The sequence below is a fragment of the Octodon degus genome, unplaced genomic scaffold, assembly GCF_000260255.1.
Source record: "Octodon degus isolate 3935 unplaced genomic scaffold, OctDeg1.0 scaffold00111, whole genome shotgun sequence".
Classification (NCBI taxonomy): Eukaryota; Metazoa; Chordata; class Mammalia; order Rodentia; family Octodontidae; genus Octodon; species Octodon degus.
The window spans coordinates 415,950-431,042 of record NW_004524687.1 but is presented as its reverse complement, the minus strand read 5'-3'; positions in this window follow the sequence as shown (position 1 = coordinate 431,042).

Here is a 15,093-nt window from a genome sequence, read left to right as displayed (position 1 = left end):
GGTTATTGTAATTTCCCACTGACCTTAACAGGATATAGTAATATCAGAAATCATCCTAAAGTATCTGCTATACTCCAAATATATTCTTCCTTTCCTCCACTGTGGAATAATAGTCCAATTTCACTTTGGTAATCTGGATCAATCATCCTTGTCGGTGCCGTACCTCCTTTATTCAGACACATGAGAAGCCCAATTATCAGCAGGAAGTCCTAGCTTCCAATTCAATGGAATTATTGTTGTGTTTTTAGTCTGATCTATTGCCCTCTGGAACTGAGACTTCTAGGCCAGAAGAACATAGTTTTGGGAAACAAGAAGGAATAATTTTGCTAGTGATTCATGAGGGGCAATTGTGCGAGGTATGATTTCTATTTCTATCTTTTGATTTTTGGGATTCTTAAATCCTTGCTGGGGTGAAATGAGTACCATACAGTGAATTCTGACTCAAAGAATATAAAGCCTTCTTGAGAAATTTTCCCAGCCCTGCAAGAATTGCCACTGAACTGGTGCTCTAATTGCATCTTCAAAAGGCCTTTCCACCTTTCTATCAATCCAGCTGCTTCTGTGTGGTTAAAAATGTGGCAAGATCAGTAAATTCCATAAGCATGTGCCCATTGCCTCACTTCTTTGGCCATGAAATATGTTCATTGGCAAGAAACAAAGCTATGTATCATAGCATGATGGTGGATGAGGCATTATGCAAGTACGGATGATATTTTTGCCAGGATCATTACATACAGAGAAGGAAAATTCATACACAGATTAAGTGTCTTTGCCAGTAAGGGCAAAATGCTGTGTTTTCCATGATGGAAGCAGTCCAAAATAATCAATCTGCCACCCTGTCCCCAGCAGCTCACTAGGGAGTGGAGCTGTAAAGGGGACTCAACATTGGGCTCTGCTCCTGGTAGACTGAACATTCAGCCATAGCTCTAGGCAGATCAGCCTTAGTGAGTAGAAGTCACTGTGTTGCTAAGCCCATAATACTTTTTATCCCTGCTACATAACCACTTCTATTCATGAAGCCATTGAGCAATGACAGGAGCAGCTGAGGAGTAAGGTTGATGCTATTCAAAGAATGAGTCATCTTGTCCATTTGATAATTAAAGTCTTCTTTTGTCACAAATATATGAACACCCTTTGTCCACATGGAGAATGCTACTCTCATAACTCTTCCCTAACTTTTTTTTTACCAGTCTTCCTGTCATTTTTTCTTCCAAGTCTCTGATCATCCTGCCAGGCTATCAATTACAGCATACAGATGAGTATGTAGTAACACATCTGATCATTTTTTTCTTCCCCAAAATATATATGAACAGGTGAACTGCCTAAAGTTCTTCCCATTGTGAAGATTTCCCTTTACCCTTCAAGGATATCCTGTAAAGGGGCTATAGTGCTGCTGATGTCCACTTTCAGGCAGGACCTGCATATAATCAAGACCATCTGTAAACCAGGACTTAGTTCTCTTTCCTTTGTTAAGTGATGATATAGTATACTCCATGAGGTTGTGAGTTTGTGCTGCAGGACAGAAGGCAATACAAGAGTATAAATGGCAGGTATTTGAGCAATTTCTTCAGTTCTTAACCTAATCAAGGGTGATTCTGAGGACCAGAAATCCTCCACAGAGGAACAAGAAGACTCATTCCTTCCATATTTATTTTGTTTTAGCAACTATAAGTCGATATTGCTGTGCACATACAACTCATGACTCAGTAGGTCAGAGTATACCCAGTTCATGATGGGCAGCTCAAGTTGCTTAAGGATAACCTGGTGTCCTGCCATCAATTATTCCATTTCTACTAAGGCCAAATATCAGGCCAGGAGCAATTTTTTAAAGGAAAAGTATTAATCTTCAAATGTCTTACTTTCTCATACGTGAGACACAATTCCCAACACCCACAAGATAATGAAGGAGAAAACTATTTTAATGGACAATTTGTGAAGAATTTACTTCATAGTTAACTGGATGCAAGGCATGGAAAAAGTAGAGAAGCGTGTCAGAGTAGAAAAAGCTCATGGCATAATGGGCAGGAAACAGTGAGACTACCTTCTTCTTTCTCTTTTTATTTCATATAGGCTACAAGCCTATTGGTTGGTGTCACCCACACCCAGGCTATGTCTCTCTTCCATAGTTCCATCTTCTACACTTGAAGATATGCTGAAACAATAACTGGAATAGTCTAGCATCATAAAACCCAAGATCCAGTCACTGCCAAATGTCCTACGTGTGAATGCATGAAGCTTTAGGCAATCATCTAGACATAAGTCATAATGGCAGATGATGGCTCAGCCTTGCTCCAAAATCCTGAAGGTTTCTGTTATTGTTCATTTGTGGGGGCCTTCTGGAGGCTTCAAACAACATCTTTGTTTGTCACTGATACCTCACATACCATGGTATCTGCTGAATTATATGGCCTCATTAGACTCTGTGCAGCAATCTGAACCTGTTTCAGGCTATTGCTTTGAGACCTACTATTGTCTGTGTTCACCCATGAATGCAGTATTGCTTTTTCTTTTTTTTTGCAATATTGTTTTTGATTTAATATTTTCTCAGGTATCTATAACTCAAATGAATTCTATTTGTACTTTCTCACCAAAATAATTCTCAGGCTACAGGTTAGGGATCCAAAGTGAGGGATCTGAGAAGTATACTTATGTATACTTATGCTGATTATACATTGTGTAACTGGAGAATGACTGCAGTCTGGATTTTGGAACCTACTAAGCCAACTGCGAGTTGGATCTTTGCTAGACTCTCATATCCACTCACCTCTATAGACCCCTATTCTTGCTGGGGGGTGATGCTTTTGATCACTTGGAATCAGAGTTAGTTCAGAAAGGGTGTATTGTCCACAAAAAGTCTGTTCATTTCACTTTTTAAAATGTACAGTTCCTCTCATAGAAGGTTTTAAGTCCCTTGGGGGAGGATAGAGGAAGGACCAACATTTTCACTTTATGGTAGTGTATCATGGTCCCTCATTAAGGAACTCTCCTTGCTCTTCATTTAAGTGTTTCTATATCTGGGAACTGACTCACACTTTGGAACTGGTGAAGGGGCCACAAAATTATGTTGCTATGATTTATAGTAGATTTAAATTCATTTATCCTACAATATTTATGCTTATATAAATCCAGTAAAATTTAGTATGTTTCCTGCCTATTTCACTATTGGAAACACCATAATTGATCAGCCAATTCAAAAGTTCTACAAGTATTGAACTACTTTGTTCCTTGCTTTGCTTGTGCTGTCCATTATGGTAAGTATGCAGACCCTGTCTTTGACGGTTGGGCACTGCTCTTGGGCCTGTGTCACTCCAGGATCCAATCAAACCCATAGCCTTTAAATTACCCAATTATGTGCTTATGGTCCTCACCATCAGCTCTGAAATACAGAGCAAAGCAGTGATGAAGCTCTTTAAGGATGCTCCCCATCACAAATATGTTTTTTGAAGTACTAGTGAATGTTACATTTTCTGTATCTTTTCAGGGGAAAATTAGATTATATCTGGCACATTCACTCCAGCATCCTCACTTCCTGAGCCTCTGACTCTCCTCATCAACAGAAAGCCAAAGACTATCAGGCATCTCTAGCTTATTCACAGTGGGCCAAATTTGCTCCATCCTTCAGCCAACCAGCCACATGAACTTTTTAACTTTTAACTGTACAAACTGAGACATTAAGTTCAGAATCTGTACTTACTGGAAACACATCAGGATACTCAAGTAGGCCTGGGTTTAAGTTTCTTTGAATTATCATACAGATCTAAAATCCTTTAGCATACATGTACCTCAGACCAGACTGGTGCTTGAAAGTTATAGGAAACTTAAGAAAATCTTTGGGAGTATAACATACTTCCTCACTGCAATTTATACAGACAAAAGACAATGTTTCTTCAGGTATAAGAGGACCTGCAGCACCAAAGGGAGTAAGGATGCTTCTGCCACTAAAATCTGGGAAATCCCTTCCTCTGAAAAAATAATCTGATCAGAATTTAGGAGCTAAATTTCATCAAGCCTCATCAGGTTCCTCCCAAATATCTCCTTCCCAAATCACAGAACCTCATTATTTTCTGATTAGTGCCCTCACTTACATTTCAAATATCTTTCCAGGAAAGACACTACATTTGTGCTATAATTCAGCCACTTGAATTATGAGAATATGTGTTTTGATTTTCACAACTTCATCCCTCTAGTTAGAGAAAAGAATATTTTCTTTTAAACCACACTTAGTTAGCTCATGATTTCTCTTTACCAGTTTGTCCACAGATGCTGAGAGCAACCAGTCAGAATCATCATGTTTCCAACCCTTCCAAAACTGTTCAGAATTATTGCATATAGAGTCACTAAGTTTCTTGCATCTCACAAGTGGTGAATTAGAATAATAAAATGGAACTAGATTGATATTACCTTAAACAACTCACACTATGGGCTACCCATACTCTCCACATCATCTGAAAGACAGATTGTGGCAACCTTAGGTCTCATCAAAGTACAAATCCAATTCTAGGACACACTAAACCAGTGACAGAAATTAATCTTTACAATTGTCTTTTCCCAGGACCACTCCCAGCACCAAAATATGTATCAGTTGGGGTTCACAATTGGGGCTTATCAGTTAAGATTCACCATCAGAAAAAAATATATGATTAGATTATATAAAGGATTTACAAGCAGGTTTATAATAATTACCCTCAGAAATAAGGGTGAAAAGAAGCAAAATAGGGCGGGGCAGATAGCTCAGTGGATTACAGTGCCTGATTAGGCAGACGCAGGGCTCTGAGGTTTGACCGCCAATGTGCCATGCCGGCCCCGCCTCTGGGGCGCGCTGAAACAAAGATCGAGTCTGGGCGTAGTGTTGCGCGCCTGTAATCCCAGCGCTTGAAAAGGTGAAAACAGGGGAATCACTACAAGTCCTATCTGTGTAGTGAGACCCTGTAGACCCTGCACTAATTACATTTAAACAAACAAACAAGAAGTAAAATAGCTGTCTGTGTACTGGAGAACTGGATAATTCAGTTCAAGGACAAAGACCTATAGCTCATTATAGAGTCTAGCATGAGTCCATAGCAGAAAGTTGTAAGCTACAGAGTCTGCGCTGGAAGCCTAAAGCATCTGGAGATTTATCTGTACACGCAATGATGATGAATGGTGCTATTGGAAAGAAGAAAAGGGAAAGCTTCCTTTTTTCTTTTCCTTTTTATTCTGTCCAAGATACAAGCCTATTGGTTGGACCATCCACATCCAGAATGGGTCTTCCGTCCTTCATTTTCTGCCTATATTTCAATCATCTAGAGACACATTCAGAGCTTTCTTAATCTGCTAGGAATTTAGCTAAGTCAGGTTGACAAATCCCAATTACCATTCACATCGTGCACTAGGCTAAGGATTTTAGATGTTCTGCTAAATTCCACCTTCCCAACCCCGCTGTGAAAGAGGTATCGTTGTGTCTTTCTGAGCATGCAGCTAAAGGAGTAAATGTTTGCCCTGGTAGTTTTCAGTTTCCTTTAGTCTAGCTGACATCTATTTCTTTATTCCTCCCTTTTGGAATGGAAATATTTACCCTACACCATTATATGTTGGAAATGTCTAACTTTTCTTTTGATTTTTATGGGGAGTCACAGCTAAGAGTTTGCTTTGAGTCTCAGAGGAGTCTTTGCAGTTGTACTTTTCAGCAGTGCTGGAATTGCTAAGACTTTGGCAACTCATAGAAATGGACTGAATAACTTTTTCATAGTGAGACGGACATGAGCCTTGTTGGGTGCCAGAGGCAAAATGTCGTGCTTTAGATTTAAACTATCCTCCAAAAGTCTCTTTCTTAGAAGTAGGGACTGGCTGAAAGGATGACTCACTGAGGCAATGATTCACTGAGGCATTATTTAGAAGCATGTATTCTCACTCTCAGGGCCTCCATTTTCACTTTCTCTAGCTGCAATGCAGCTAACACTTTTTCTGATGCTTCATCTCCTCAAGTTCACTCTGCAGGTGCTCTAACACAGTCTCATGCTTTCAATATCATCTCTTCATAGATAATTCTGAGATTTATTTCTCCAGATTTAACTTTGAGCCCGAGCACCATTCTTCAATATCCAAATTTCTCTTTAATATCTAATGAAGTGTTTCAAATTTAATGCATCCAAAATTAATTTTTGAATCTTCTCCTTAATTTGCTTATTTTAAAGTCTTTGGTCTTAGTTAATAGTAGTTTACCCAGTTTTGAGGCCAAATACAGTGAATTACATTTAACATTATTCTGTAACCAATCTTTCATCTCTAATATATGTCTAATTGATTAGAAGATACCACTCACTTTACACTCATACTATATGACATGTTTGACCATCATTTTCGTTTGCACCTTTGCAACATTTTAGATCTAACACTACCATTCCTTTCTTGAATGCAATGGCATCTGAACTGTATTCTCAAACTTCTCCTGCTATTTTAAAGACTATTTTTTCATAAAGCTCTTTCACAAACCTTTAATATTCATTGTATGTTTTAATACATAATTCTGGCAACCACCAGCTTCTAAAACTTTTTTATCAATATTCATTTTTTCTTCCCATAAGAAATCTACAAATTAGTGAGCCCGAGCATTCAGAAGCATATTCTTCAGAGGTTCAGTGAGGCCTTCTCTGCACAGTTTTTAAAGAGCTGGGTGATGCCCTTCCAGCTTCTTGGGAGGAGGCACTGCTATGCTCCTGACCTTAAGTCTCTGCTGAAAGAACCAATAGAGACCATCATTAACTATATCTTATGACAACTCAGGGTCAATAAACTTGAAATGAACCAGTGAGATAGCTCAGTGATCTAAAGCACCTGCTTAGGCAAGCTTAGGAAAGTGCAGGGACCACAGTTTGATCTCAATACCACTTGCCTCGCCAGCCCTGCTCCCAGGGTGGGCTGAGAAGTCACCCCCTAAAAAATAAATAAATAAACCTGAAGTTTAGTGTAATTAGTGGAAAGCATAAGTGTTAAAAAATGAAAAATACCTAGATACATATAAAATATGATTGCAATGAAAAATAAACATCAAGTGAAAACATTCACAAGATAACAGAATAAATGGAAACATGTAACATTCACCTACCAGCTATTCCATTTCCAAACAACACATAATTAGAGATCCCTACTTTCTTCCCACAAGGACTTGTCTATTCTGGATTTTTCATATAAATGAGATGATCATGCCTGTAGTCTTTTGTGAGTGGCTTCTTGCTTTTAGCCTGATTTTATACACTGTAAAATACATCTATACTTCTATTCCTTTTTATGACCAAATAATGGTTCATTGAATGGACATATATTAACCCATCTACTTATAAGTTTATGTACATTTGGATTATTGCTAGTTTTTAGCTAAGATAAATAATGATGCTGTGAACATTTCTATACAAGTTTTGGTATGAACATATGTTTTCACTTATCTTAGTTTTTTATCTCTCTCTGAGCATATGTTTTCAATTCTACTTAGGAATATAATTGTTAGTCATATGGTAACCCCATGCTTAATATGTTGAACAACTGCCAGATTGAATTCTAAAATAGATACACTATTTTACATTTCTACCAGTTATGTGTGAGGAATCTGATTTCACTTCATCTTGATTGTCGTCTTGGGAGTAGATATGAAGTGATCTCATTGTGGTTTTGATTTGCATTTCCTTAATGAATAAAGTTGTTAGGTTTCTTTTCACATGTCTATTAGCCATTTGCATATCTTTCTTCCAGAAATAGCTATTTAGATACTTCACTCATGTTTCAACTGGTTGATGTTATTTTACTGAGTTTTAAAGTATCTTATTCATGATACAAGTCTTACGTGAGGTATATGATATATGATTTGTAAAAATTTTCTTTCATTTGACTTCACTTTTCACTATGCCAATGATATTCTTTGAAACACAGAAGTTTTTAATTATGATGAAATCCAATTTACCCATTTTTATTTTGTCATGTGTGTTTTGTGTGTTATAACTGAGAAAAATTTTCTTATTTCATGGGTATAAAGATTTAGTCTGTATTTTTGTAGTAGTTTTATAGGGCTTCATAGTAGTTTTACATTTAGGTCTGTGTTCTATGTAGAGGCATTCTTTTCCACTTATATGTGCAGTTCTCCCAGTACCATGAGTTGGACATACTGTCATTCTCCCACTGAATTACTATGGGAAATGGGCCATAAATTATTTAACTGTAAATGTGAATATTTATTAACTCCTTTATCCTATTGATCCATATTTCTAGTCTATCTTAAATACCATATTCTTTTAGCTCCTGTTGCTTTGTTATAAATTTTGAAATTATTAAGTGTGATAGCAAGAGAGTGAATGGGCAATCAAAGACTTCTTGTTGAAGCTGCTTTGAGTTATTTTTACTTTTCCATAAGAGCTTTGGATTCCAATTCTCGGAGTGGCAAAGATGATAGCTGGAGATTCAGCCAGTATTGAATTACATTTGCAGATTAATTTGAGGAGCATTGCTATTTCAAAAATATTAACCATCCTGATCTATGAAAGTGGAATATCTTTCCATTGATTGATTGATTGATTGTATTTTAGGGAAGGGTCTACAGGGTGCTCAGGGTCTCACTACTAGATCAGACTTGTAGTGATCTGCCTGTTTACAGCCTCCCAAGAGCTGGGATTACAGGTGCATGCCACCATGGCCCAGTCTTAATTGCCATCTCAGCATGCCCTGGGGGCAGGGCTGGCACAGTAGGCCCAGGGTTTGAAGCCCTGGCTCTTACACCTGCTTGTAGGCACTTTAATTCGCTGAGCTACTTGGTTGGCCCTCTTTCCATTTATTTAGATCTTTAATTTTTCAGCAATATTTTGTCATTTTCAGAGTATATATTTTCCACTTCTTTTGATAAATATATTTTTAGTCTTTTTTATGCTTAACTTAATTTAAAAATATTGCTAATTTAGAGAAATGCAATTTCTGTAGTGTTTGCATGTCAAAAGAAATTACCAACACAGTGAAATGCAATGTATTTAATTTTATTTTCTTGAAAAAATATAAAATATAAAATAATCTCATGTTAGAAACTGTAGTACATTGTTGAATAGAACTGATAAGAACAGACATCCTTGTCCTGTTTCTTATATTAGTGAAAAATAATGGAATCTTTCACTGTCAAGTATCACATTAGCAGTGGGTTTTCTGACAGATTCCTCTTATCAGGTTAAATTTGTTTATTCCTACATGTTCAAATGAATTTATTCTTGTGAGTTTGCTTTTTCTGCATCTATTGAATTGGTCTTGCATTTTTCATTGACTATTTGATAACTGAGCTTTCTGTTGTGGAAGTCTTTGTCAATCCACTGTCTTAGTACATATCTTTACTTTTTATATTTTACATATTATTTACAATTTCTATAGTCATATGTCCAATTGGTATAATTTATTCAACTTGTATCTATCTACCTATCTATCTAGCCCCTGCGAAGAATGTGCATTCTGCTGTGAAGTGTTTAAGAAATGAATGTTTTAGTTTTTCAATATGGTGGTGCACAAGTCTTGTACTTTTTTTCTATTGCCTTGTTTTTTTGTTTTGTGGAACTGAGGATTGAACTCAGGCCCTTGCACTTGCCAGGGAAGTGCTTATTCCACTGAGCCATCTCCCCGGTTCCTCTTCTATTGCCTTCTGTGTAGATTTTATCTTCATTACTGAAAAGAATATATTCAATGTTGAAAACTATAACTTGACCCAAGTCTATCACCATGCACTAAAGTCAAAATGGAATAAAGATCTAAATACTAAAACAGAAACACTGAATCTCCTAGAAGAGAAAGTAGGAGGAAGTCTTGAAGACATAGGTGTAGGCAAGCAGTTCATGAACAAATATCAAACTACACAGGTAACACTTGAAAGAATTAACAACTGGGACCTCCTCTTACTGAGAAGTGTTTGCATGTCAAAAGACATTACCAACACAGTGAAAAGACAACCAATAAATTTGGAAAAAATCTTAACTAATAAGCACTCAGACAAAGGTCTGTTCTCTAGAATTTATGAGGAACTAAAAAACATTAGGGCCCCAAAATTTGAAGACCCAAGCCAGAAATGGGCATCCAAGATGAACACACACTTCTCAGAGGAAGAAATTCTAGAAACAAATACATGAAAAAATGTTCCACATCACTAGCCATCCATGAAATGCAAATTAGAACAACACTGAGATACCATCTCATCCCAGAAAGAATGGTTATCATAAAGAAATCAACCAACAACAAATGTTGGAGAGGCTGTGGGGTAAAAGGAACCCTTCTCCACTGCTGGTGGGAATGTAGACTGGTGCAATCATTATGGGAATGAGTATAGAGACTCCCTAAACAACTAGGACTGGAAATCTCATTCAATCCAGCTATACCCCTATTGAGAATTTTCCCAAAAGAACTGAAAGCATTATATTCAAATTTCCAACTACAATATCATATTATATCATATTTCTTTCTTTAAGTCAGTGAGTTTTTCTTTAGATACTTTTGGGCTCTGATTTTAGGTTTCTATAAGATTATTACTGTTTTATCTTTCATATATATTGATACTTCTAGCAATGTAAACTGTATCTCTTTAAGTTTAACAATACTTTTGCTTTAAATATATTTTGTCTGACAGCAGGGCCAACTCAGCTTTCTTGTAGTTTTGGGTAGAATAACATATCTTTAGCTAGTTACTTTAAACCACTTTGTATTTTTAAATCCAACATATGTCTCTTGTAGGCAGCATATAATTGGTTCTATTTTCTAACCAATGCAACAATCCTTGACTTTTGCTTCAACTTTTATTTATGCACATTTAATGTCATTGTTGATATAGTAGGATTTATGTCTCACATTTTACTTTTCATTTATAGTGCACATAATTTTTTATTCCTTTGTCTCTACTTCTTTTTAAATTAATGAATATTTCCTCATAAAATATATAAAACATTAAATGATTCTTCAATATATTTTAAAGTTTGAGGGACTATTGTATGGCTTATACACACTTCCTAATCAGAATTATATTCAGATTTGTACTGATACAGAAATATTACTCCTATAACTTTCTTTCATTTATCTTATTTTGCTTCATGTAACATACATAAGTACTAAAAGTCTAAGAATTATTAATTTAAATAATTTTATTTCTCTAAAAAGAAGCATATATATGCAGAGTTTGCTATATTAAGCTTCATATCCATTATTTCTGATTTTTCACCTGTCCTTACTGATTTGATATTTTTTCCCACTACTTTGTCTAAGGGAGATTTGCTCTGGCACATCTCCTTTGTCCAATTGTTGAAAGGGTGCCTACATACCTATATGTTAGATGCATAATTACTATATTTGGATACATAATTGCTTTCAAATAACTTGACAGTAGAAAATAGAAGAAATATGTAATTATATTTTATTTTAATACATCCAAATAATTATCATACTTAGTAGTGTTCTTTGTTTTTCATTGGCTGAATTATTTTGTGAGGTCACTTGCTTTCAACCAGAAGAGCTTTCAAAAGTATGTCCTGTAATGTGATGCACTTTCAATAAATCCTTTCTGTTTCAGTTGATCTGGACAGAGCATTGCCAAGTTGTTAAATAACACTAAGAACAAGATTGGATAATCCAACACCAACTGAAGTTAGGAAAAGAACCTAACCTGGTGTGAGTTACTTTCAGATGTCACAAGCAAGAAAACAATAAACAGAGGATGTAAGTAACCTACAAGCTAAATTGTTTGACAGGACACAAATTGCACAAAGAGCTAACTTCCCAGGAAAATGAACTGAGTGTGTGCTGACCACAGCACAGATCACCGGGACAGGTGTCCCAGTATGCGCTTATGTCCAGGAGGAACATGGCTGGAAGAATCAGTGCTGCTTTTATGTCCTGATACATAATAGCAACTTACTCTTAGTACTAAAACCACCTTTTCCTCAAACCATCTTTTTCCTGGCCAATAAAAAAGATTACAGTTGTCTCTTGTTTGATCTAAAAAGTGTTAAGTGTTTTAACTTGTTTGCCAAAATGCCAAGAGTCTGTATGGACATAAGACACTACACTAGTGATTTTCCTTTCCTAGGTATTTTTTTCAGTGTTTAAATGGTCTATTTTTTTTTTTTTTTTTTTTTTTTGGTGGAACCAGGGATTGAACTCAGGCCCTTGTGCTTTCCAGGGAAGTGCTTATTCCACTGAGCCATCTCCCAGCTCCTAAATGGTCTTCTGAGTCAATAAATCTAACTCATCAAACTGCGTGTGTTGATGGTGGGAAATTGGGTGGGGGAGTGTGAATAACTCCCAAGTTACTGGCATAACTAATTAGAGTGGATGAATTTGACATTTACTGGAATTGAACGTTGAACGTGGACAAGTAAATCACATCAGGAGAAAGAAGCATTATCCATAAGCCATTCAGACTTTGTTTAATCCCATAGTTTAATAACATAACACATTCAAGCAGGGTTAATACATTGGTAGAGCCCAATACAAATACTCACAAAATAGTGATGATGATGATTACAACCTAGCAGTCATGGGATCTTAATTTGTGTGATTTTGGAACCACTCTGTGACTTTCAGCTATGTGTTAAACATTGCCAAATATTTCTGTTCTCTAGCATATGTTTTGGCTCTAAATATAAATGTTATTTCTCTTTTACTCCTTGGCATCTCAATCTTCAGCCCTTTCTAATTTTACTTGGATAAACATAGCTGAGTATTTTTCCAAAGTACATCTACAGTACATCCAAGGTTTTCCGACAGACAGATTCTCAGAACACCAAGCAAAATCGAAAAGATGTAGTATAAACAAAAGCAACTTTATTTACAAAGACTCAATTTAAGACTGAAGAGATGAAGAGTGAGTCAACGTCACTCACTGTCAACAGATGTTCTTCGTGTTCTCTGTGGTTGTTTTTTTCAATCTCCATCAGTTGTTCTCGAGCCTTGCTCTGTCTAGGAGTCACCTGGTGTGCTTACTAAATTGAAGATTCCTGGGACTGATCTCTAGCAAGTATAATTCAGGGCCTGAAATGAGTCAGAGGAAATTGTATTTGGAGACACCCATAAGATAATAAAGAGGTAGTTTTTCATCACATCACACTTAGACCAACACATTGGTCTTTCGCACTGGGAGTGTTTGTACTACTCTGCCCACTTTTGAGATTGAAACTGTTAGACTATGTGTAGCTCCACAGCTGTGCATGGACCCCTGCCGAAGGACTTGAATATTTTAATCTTTCTCTCCTTTTAATAGCTTCCACCAAATCCTTCAGAACTGCCTTATTGCTGGTACAGCTAACTTGCACAGAAAATAACTCAGGAGTGTTTCCAATTAGCTAATTATGGTGATCAGTTATTTTAAAACATTTCAGAAACTGTTTACCAGGGAGTCTGGCTTTATGAGGTGTGTCTAGGGGAGTATCAGAACCAACCTTTCCATAAGTTCTCTAAGTTTCCAGTGGCTGGGTCTTCTTTTTTTAATTTTAATTATTTTTAATGTATTTAGTACGGAGTCTACAGTGTCTACAGGGTCTCACTACATAGATCAGATTCCTAGTGATTCTCCTGTTTTCAACCTTCCAAGTACTGAGATTACAGGCCCACACCACCACACCCAGTCTCAATTGCCATCTCAGCACACACTGAGGCAGGGCTGGCAGAGCATGTCGGGGATGGAATCTTGAACACTGCGCTTGCCTAAGCAGAGCTTTAGTCCACTTGAACTACCTGGTGTCCTCTTAGAAGGCTCATGGAAGAAAAAAGGCATTGTCATAACTCCTTTTCCTTCCCCATAGGTCTTACTAGTGGAGCAATATAAAGAGGATAGATGTCAGTGAGTTACATATTTGAAGATGCTATGAAGAGGTATGCATTGACATGTGGGAGGGGACTAAATTTAGTTATTTCCCCAAAGGCTATCTGAGCTGTGACGCAGAAGTTGTCCAACCTGGGAGAATAATATAGATATACCATGTGGAAAATTGAAAGTAATGAAAAAAATTAAGTCAACTTATGCCCAAATGGACTTATAAAGATGCTTTCAAAATTCAAACTGTTAAAAACTAATTAACTAATTAGAATTAGTTAACTCTAAAATATGTCAATTAGTCTAAGATTTATATTTTTCCCATCTGGTTTTGCCTATTAGTTTCTTCCTTGTCTATAATTGGAGTTCACTGGTAATTTCCAACATCTATATGAGTATTTACATAAGAGAATGTTACAGGAACATGGATATTCTTGGGGATATATATATATATATATATATATATATATATATAGAGAGAGAGAGAGAGAGAGAGAGTCACTCAGACTACTTCAAAGCCCAGTGACATCTCAGCACACCTGAGGACATGACCTCACTTGTGTGGGTCTAGTGCAGGTGCACAGCAGGATACAGTTATGTAACTATGACAGCACAGTTAAACATGCATGTGTTGGTTGTGGCACTATATGAGAATGTTAAACATGCGATAACCTATATAAGAAGAATACAGCAGAGATACAGCCATCACTTGTGCTTTTGCACCTTTGTGTTCTGTTCTAATTCATGTTGCCTGCTGATGCCTTGCACACATACATTCTTTAACCTGGGGACCTCACTCACGAAACTCTACCTTAAGTCCCCATGTGGAACAGCAGTGATTTTATAGGTGTAACTCTGGATAAACACATATACATAAATATGTTATAATTATTTATACATATATAATTTGTTGATCTTGGACAAATACATAAAAAACTATTTTGGTAAGTTATGGATCATATGTATAAAGCACTTCCTTGGATTCTATAAATATACCTGCTGTTGAAGAATGAAATCTTACAGAACTAAAATTGGAATATATAGGTTGTAGCTTTGCTTATATTAACCCTAAATAAGCATAAAAACTTTTAATATATGCATTGTAAATAAAATTAAAGTAAATGGCAGAAGTTGGTTTTATTTGATGTATTGTGTGTGACACTCAGCTTGTTTAGGGGTATGTTGAAGAATCAATTGAATTAAACTTCTGGGGGTAAATGATTAAGGCTGTAACTCTTGATCATGGGACTTTTTCTTTAATGAAAAAGGTGGAAACTCTTAGACTCATGAGAACATTTGTCATC